The sequence below is a fragment of the Crotalus tigris genome, unplaced genomic scaffold (assembly GCF_016545835.1).
Source record: "Crotalus tigris isolate CLP2741 ecotype Arizona unplaced genomic scaffold, ASM1654583v1 scf7180000018371.15429387391:27106975, whole genome shotgun sequence".
Lineage (NCBI taxonomy): Eukaryota > Metazoa > Chordata > Lepidosauria > Squamata > Viperidae > Crotalus > Crotalus tigris.
Window position 1 is genome coordinate 10,984,344 of NW_024096970.1, and position 8,448 is coordinate 10,992,791.

An 8,448-nucleotide genomic window follows, 5' to 3' on the forward strand; every position below is an offset into this window, starting at 1 on the left:
GTATGTAGGTATACACACACACACACACACACACACACATTTATAAGCTTTAAAACAAAGAAACACAACTGTGTATCACTTTCATTAAGGTAGCTCAAGTACCGTATTTCCTGTGTATCCCAAAAATAAGCCCTAATTTTGGGGCGAGGCACACGCCTGAAAGTCAAGTTGGGGTGGGGGGTGGAGCTTAACATTGCAGCCAGGCCTCCCATGGATCGACACAGGCCTCGCCAGCCCACTTCTTCTGCAGCCAAAGGAGCAGCTTCATTCTGCAGCTGAGAATGGAGCTCCAGACTGCATTTTGCACTCAAGAGGCCTTTCCGGAAGGCCTCTGCATCCGAGAACTGAGCTATGAATTCAATCCGCAGCTCAGTTCTGGGATGCAGAGGCTTTCCATAAAATCCTGACTGTGAAATGCAGGCCGCAGCTCCATTCTCAGCTGCAGAAGAAGTTGGCCGGCTGGACGGGGCTGTCAGTGCCGCTGCAAGGTGAGAGAAAAAGACACCCCCTGAAAATAAAACCTGGTGCCTCTTTTGGAGGCAAATATTATTTTCGGGGAAACATGGTAACTTCTAAATCTTTCCTGAAATTTTATTTTAATTATATACCATTCTTCAGTGAATCACAACAATTAAATACTACAAAATACCAAAGTATTTTAATACCAAAAGCTCTAACTACTAGAAATCTACCTGAAAGTTTCAAGCATGTTGATGAAGATGCATATTGTAAGCAACCAATGACACTGAACTGTGGATAAACAGTTGATGCATCTCCAAAGATACAGTAGGAAGTTTTATAGCAAGAGTACCATTACTGAGAAGCAGAGATGCAGGTTTTCTGGAAAAGTCTGAAATGAGTATTTCCCCAAAAAAAGTGCATAAATATAATCAGCATATTCATCTCAATGCTTGTCTAATTTTCTGTGGCTTCAATAGCTTCCTCTCTCTTCTTCTGTCTCTCAGCTATTGGAAGTAGTCAGCGGTAGCCATAAAATCGCTGTTTCTCAACTTTTTAAAATGAACATCTGAAAAGCAAACTGTACAACTTTGAAACCACCAAACTTGCCTGAATTGGATTTTTTTCAACCACATCTCTAGAAGAAAGGTCTTGTTTCACACAAATAATCACCATTCATATTGGGATCAGTGGTTCCACTATGCTGATTAATCACTTGGAGAGACATTCAAACAAACTCAAAATTAAGAACATTCTTCTCAGGCCACTAACTGATTTTACTTTTCCTAACTGCAAGAGCCAATAGGAATACTTAATGAAAAATACTATTTCAGCTTAATTTCTAACTTGGGAATATATATTTTTAACCAAAATGTACAACACATCATACACGCATGTCTCTTTCTTCTTTGCAATTGGAGATCTTCCCCCTGTACAGAATCACTAAATACATACTGAATGCTAAAGACCAATACAATTGAAATGCTAAAGCTAATTATTCTTATGAGAAAGAAAACTGGGGGCCTCAAAAAGTGGCTCTAGAATGAGCTCTCCAAACACGTGAGGATTAGAAGCAACTTCTATTAAGTAATAAAGGGACGTAAGAAAACAATACAGTATACTAATCTGAATAGTTAAGATTATGTTACCACAAACTAACACTTGATTTTATTGAAAACATGAAGATGATCAAAGCAGCTTTGCTACAGAAAAATTCTCAAAAGTTATACCTTCTCTTTATTAGTTATTAACATCACAATCCTACTTTGCTTCTTTCTTCTTCCACAAAAAAAGTTGCGTGGAAATAGAACAAATGACATAGTAAGGGACTTACAATTCAGAGAAGAAAGCATTAAAATCCTTTATAAGGCTTAGGCTCCAAGGTCACATTAATTCAAATTGTTAAAAAAGACAAGATAATTAAATAATAATAATAAAGATGGGAAGAATGTTTGCACCTTTTCCAAAACTACAGAGCAGTCAGCATAACAAAGGTAGTCCTCGACTTAAAACTATTTGTTTAGTGACTGTTTGAAGTTACAACAACACTGGAAAAAGTGACACATGACCATTTTTCACACTTATGAAAATTGCTATATCTCCATGATCAAAATTTGGGCACTTGGCAACTGGCATTCAGTTATAACAGTTGCAGTATCCCGGGTCATGTGATTACCTTTTGCGACCTACTGACAAGCAAAGTGAATGGGGAAGCCAGATTCACTTAACATCTGTGTTATTAACTTCAGTGACTCACTTAACAACTGTGGCAAGAAAGGTAAAATGGGGTAAAATTCACTGAACAACTGTCTTGCTTAACAACAGAAATTTTGGACTCAATTGTGGTCATAAGTTGAGGACTACCTGTATTAAGAGTAGGTCATGCAGACCAGTTTCATATTTCTGTTCTCATGCTTATCAACATATACAGCATACATGCTTACTATTATTCAATATGGTAGATTGCAAGAATGCGATTTTTTCAGCAACTATATGACATTATATTCATGTTGAAAAGATAGTAAATATGTAATTGTATATATACTACTGTTAAGTAATTTACTCACTGGTTAACTACAAATGCATGTCCTGCATAATTGCTGTTCTTTTTTGATGTGATCTAAAAAAATGTGAAAATGGGTATTTGTCAAATCTACAATTGATAAAAACAGATGGTACCTGAAAATCAGGATTAAACCCTGGAGTAATACCTGGCTAAAGCCAACAAATGATATTAGTGAAAGTATAAGAGACTCCACTTAGCAGTACTTAGAAAACTAGGAAACTTAACACTGCCTAAATATTAGGCAACAGTACATAATATAGTTGCTGAAAAAGAATAAAAAAATCTTAGGAAGGAAAAACAGGTTACAAGACATTGTAACTTTAGTTTATTGTACACAAGTCTGACTGATTTTAGAATACTATCTTTAGTTCTAGAATTTATATTTTAAAGAGGATATTGACACTCTGGATTATGCCTGGAGCTTGTCTGTGATTAAGATAATTAAAGAGCTAGAGAAAAAGACCAGAAAAATTATACAACTACAGCAGTGGAAAAAGTATGTACAAGACTAAGAGGCAACTTGAGAGCAGTGTTAAAACAAGTATATAAAAGATTGATCTAAGTTAGACTATAGTAAATGTTTGAAAGAGGACAGGATAAGAATCAATGAGTAAACACCACAAGAAAGCTAAACACTTCAGGAGGTGCCTGTGGTGCTGTCTTAAATGATGTGAACCAGTCTGGCCTAGTGGTTCAGGCACCAGACTAGAAAGGAGACTGAGATCTAGTTCTGCCTTAGGCATAAAAGCTATCAGAGTGACTTTGGATTAGTCATTTTCTCTCGGCCCAATTTACCTCACAGGGTTGTTGCTGTGGGGAAAAGAGGACGATGGAGTATTAGGTATGTTTGATGCCTTGAGTTATTGACAATATAATGAAGAAATATATAATCTGGGAAGAATTTGAATTTGTTTGTCCTGAAACAGGGACCATGGAATTGTGAATTCAGCCACCTGTTCTTTAAATCCTATCTCCTCCTGGCTGATCAAGGCCTCCTAGTAGGTGAGGGTCCCATGTGTGCCAGCTGTTCTGAAAAAGGCAATTATTTAAATGAAAAAAAAAATAAAGTCAGATTATTTGCCTAATAGTTCAGAGATCAAAAACCCAATGCTTTGTATTGTATAGGTATGATGTTTGATGTTGATGTTGATTATTGCAACATGTATAAAAATCTTATGAATATTAGCAAAGATATAAAATTAGAACTTTCAGTCATTATTCCATAAATAAGGCATGCTATCAGTAGAAATTTGTATTGTTTCATTTCTCCCATCAATATTGTTTAGGTTTTTAACACTAATAGCATGCTTACATGCTATAAGAAAATGTGGTGTTTATGCCAATTTCAAACGCACTTTAATTTCTACAGTAGCCTAAATCATGAGATCATAGCACAATAGTAAATATATCCCTTCAAAATAAACGTTACTGAGTTCAGTGGAGCTTATAGTTAGGTGAATAAACATAGGATAAAAATATCAAAACAATTATAGTTAAAAATGAAAATGTGCACAAAATGAAGACAACTCTCAATCAAAGCTGAAACTTAAATCAGCCATCAGAAAATCCTGGAACACGCATTGGGTAGTTACAGTAAAATAGCATACTTGGAAAGAACAGAAAATTCTGAATATAGAATATTGTTTCTTCATTCTACTATGTCTGTTCCTCCCGAAAAATCCTTGCAAATTAAAGGAAATATTTAAAACTATGAGTCATTTATTTGATATAAACATGAGACCCACATGCATTATCACATGACAAAATTGTGCAGCAATAATTTTATACCAACTATAAACCTGGAAAATTTGTATGAAATTGCAACAATTTATAGTTGCACAAAAAGTTTTAGGCACCCATGGACCAATTTTATGTTTCAATGAATTTTGGAGTGAGCACAAGCAGGCATAACCTCTCCATGGCACAGAACAGAATATGCCATCTTTTAAAAAATCTGAATGCATGTTCATCAACTATGTATAGATGTTCAATAATTTAAAGCAAGGAAATGGTCTCTATGGCAGGTGCATAAGTTTGGACACCCTTTCAAATCAGTACATTGGAACACCTTCTTTGGCAGAAATAACAGCTTCCAAATATTTCCTATAGTCAGTTAAGAATCTTTCCATTCTTGCTATCTGAGGTCTCTATAAGCACTACATGTTTTTTCTCTTTCAATAATATTCAGATCTACAAATTGTCAAAGCCATACCAAGACCTTCAGTTTCCTTTTAAATATATAATGGTTGTTCTGGGGAATTCTAGATTACTCTGTTGCTGAAATATCTAACCACTTTTTAATTGTCTAAACTTCTTTCTTTACTATGTACACTGAACTGCACATTAATAGTAAGTATGCATTTAAATTTACAGAAAAAAATGTCAGTTGAACTTTGCACCATATAATAATTGTGCCAACTTCAATTGTGCTTAAAGAAAGATATTGGCATGACAACTAATATAGATTCTTATTGATATATTCTGTCAGTTTAATTATAATTTCTTTTTATAAAATTAAAATATTTAGTTAATATTCTCTGAAAAACAGAATGCATAAAAAGGAAAACAATACCAAAGGAAAACAAAACATTTTGTAGAAACATTATACAGTAGCTATTAATTTTATAATAACTGTTACTTTGTAAAACAGATTAAACACATTTATAAGAATTTAATGCAAAAGCTTGTCAGCTATAGCAAGGAACTCACAAACTAATCCAAGTAACACTGTAGGTGGCTAGTTCAGAATACTGAGAATTGCCAATTTGGGGCAAATCCAGTTAATTTTTACAAACCAATGTTATAGCTTGTGTTATCTTTATGAACAAAATTAATGGGAATGTATCTTATATTGGAGTTACTTTCAAAATATGCATTGAGTACAGGCTGTATTTACAGATTTCATATGTACCACAGGAAAAATAATACATCAGTGTAATTTACCATTGTTGCCTACAAACTCAAACAATTCACCATCCAACCTGATGAAGACCTGCAGCCACAAGATAACATGGAATCTCAGCATTGGGGAAGGGGGGCTGGTATAAATGTTCTATGTTGACTGATTTTTTAGCTATGGGAAAATCAGACTTCAGCCACCACCACCACCACAACAACAACAACAACAAAAAGAGTCAAATGTAGGTAATATTAGCCATGCAAAAAAACGACAAACTGATATAATTATATACAGGCTTTAACGAAAAAGCTATCAAGTCGGCAAGAAATTAAAAATGAAAAACAACCAAGAGGTGGAACGAGCCATTTCTCCTATCTACATAGACTGCTTTAAAAGACAGCGCTTAGTGGAAAACAGGAAAGAAAAAAGAAAAAAGAAACACCCCTAAAATTACACTGCCTTTCTTACACAACAAGGTGGGGAAGGCGGAACTATAGAAGTGCGGGACGGCTGAGTCATTCCCCCACGGAGTTAACTTCGGGGAAAAGGGAGTCCGGGACAAGTTAAACGCTACATTTTCGGGACCAACGTGCCAAGTCCGCTCGCGCAAAAGACACAGCAGTTCAGGGGTTGGGGTAGGGATGGGGGGGCGCAGGGGGGCGGGCGTTGGTCGTCTCCATGACAGCCACGGGCACGGCCGGAGGGCTCCTCTCTGCTTTGGGATATCCCCTTTCCCGCCACTCACCCCCAGGGAGCCATCTCAAGAGCAACAGCTGGGCGGCCCCGGGCACCGTCCCGCGCCGGGGACCGGCGGCTGCGGGAGCTCCTCCCCTCTTCTGCGGCTTCACCCAGAGCTTCAGGGTCCGGCGCCCGGAGAAGACAAGTGTCGGAAAGAAGTATGAGGAACGGCAGCGGCGCGAAGAGACCGAGCTGTCACCGGAGAGTGAGATGATGCCCGCGGGAGCGGCGAATGTACTTAGACGGTCCGGGCTGTGTATCGGGCCCCGCGGGCTTACGCGCCACCCTTGCTACCGCTGTTTGTTATTGTCGTCGCCTATTTTCGCCGCAGTGCACGTTGGGTAAAGTCACAAACCGGATAGACGAGTTGTGGAGGTGCAGAACAACCATAGAGAGAACCTCGTGGCCTCTTGGGTAGAGCGGCGCCCGAAGTCCCCTGGAATTGACAGAAGGAAAAAAATAGGATGATAAGGTTGACTCAAATACAGGGAACTGGATTAGTTCAATCTTTTTCAGGGAGGGAGAGAGAGAGATGCGTGCATGTTTGCCATCTTAATCTAGTCTATTGTTTCTCAACCTTGGCAACTTTGGCACGTGTAGACTTCAATTCCCAAAATTTCCCAGCCACTTTCTTGGAAGCCCCCACATATCACCCAGATGCCAAGGTTGACTTTCTGGCAAGAAGAAATTGTGCATGTGATTCTGCAAAGACATCTGACTGCATGATGCTTAGCATTCTTCTAGAAAAGCATTTGATCTGGTTTTAAACATGGACATAATGTTGCTTTAAAAACAGTGGTAAATCTTTGTTTAAGAAATGGGCTGCAAGAAGATTTAAACCAGGAAATAAACCTGGGTTCTTTCAACTGTGTGTTGCTGATTTTGGCGCCAGAGAGAGCATTACAGATTTTCTGTTGACAAGGAGTTTCTTTTGTCTGTACTTTCTATTGTATTTATTATTTGAACTGGAGCCCCATTTTTTCCAACTTCAATATACTTTTGTACATTTATTTATTTATTTATTTATTTTTAATATTTATATGCCGCCCAATCCCGAAGGACTCAGGGCGGCGTACAAAGTTAAAAAACAGTCAAAAAACAATAAAATAATAAAATAATACAATCATACTGCGATCATACTGCGAGTCCGGTCATATCCCGGCCCCCCGGGGACATCAGCCCCAGGCCTGCCGGAACAGGAGGGTTTTAACAGCCTTCTTAAAGGCCGGCAGGGTGGGAGTAGTTCGAACCTCGGGGGGAAGTTGGTTCCACCAGGTCGGAGCCACCACGGAAAAGGCCCTTCCCCGAGGGCCCGCCAGCCGACATTGTCTGGCCGACGGGACCTGAAGGAGGCCCACTCTATGGGACCTCACCGGTCTCTGGGAGCTATGCGGCAGAATGCGGTCCTGTAAGTAACCTGGCCCTATGCCATGAAGGGCTTTAAAGGTGATAACCAACACCTTGAATTGCGTCCGGAGACCCACAGGAAGCCAGTGCAGCTCGGGGAGGATAGGTGACACGTGGGCGTACCTCGGCGCGCCCACAATCGCTCTCGCGGCTGCGTTCTGAACCAACTGCAGCCTCCGAACGCTCTTCAAGGGTAGCCCCATGTAGAGCGCATTGCAGTAATCCAGTCTTGAGGTGACAACGGCATGAGTGACTGTGAGTAAAGCCTCTCGGTCCAAATAAGGCCGCAACTGGTGCACTAGGCGAACCTGTGCAAAGGTCCCCCTGGCCACAGCCGATAGATGTTGTTCCAGATTTAGCTGTGAGTCTAGGAGGACACCCAAGTTGCGTGCCTGCACTGAGGGAGGTAAATTTGCCCCCCCCCAGGACTAAAGATGGACATCCAGTTGGCCTTTGGGAGGCAAGACCCAGAGCCACTCGGTCTTGTCAGGGTTGAGTCTAAGCCTGTTCACCCCCATCCAGACCCTCACATCTTCCAGGCACCGGCACATCACGTCGACCGCTTCACTGAAAGGGCACGGGGTGGAGATATATAATTGGGTATCATCTGCATACTGATGATACCTCACCCCGTGTCGCCGAATGATCTCACCCAGCGGTTTCATGTAGATGTTGAAAAGGAGGGGGGACAGGACCGAGCCCTGAGGCACCCCATAATCGAGGCGCCTAGGGGTCGATCTCTGTCCGCCCGCCAACACCGACTGCGACCTGTCAGAGAGGTAGGAGGAGAACCACCGCAATACAGTGCCACCCACCCCCACCTCTCCGAGACGACGCAGAAGGATACCATGGTCGATGGTATCGAAAGCCGCTGAGAGGT

General features: G+C 40.4%; 1 protein-coding gene across 4 annotated transcripts in view; it reads right to left on the bottom strand.

Moving 5' to 3' along the window:
* The window catches only part of RB1CC1 (RB1 inducible coiled-coil 1), a 58,374-nt gene extending 51,424 nt beyond the window's left edge, over positions 1–6,950 (bottom strand). For all 4 annotated transcript variants that reach the window (XM_039351370.1, XM_039351369.1, XM_039351368.1 and 1 more), the window contains exon 1: positions 6,169–6,950. The gene's annotated coding sequence lies outside the window, so the exon portion shown is untranslated. The remainder of the gene's footprint in view (positions 1–6,168) is intronic.
* Positions 6,951–8,448: the final 1,498 nt, after the last annotated feature.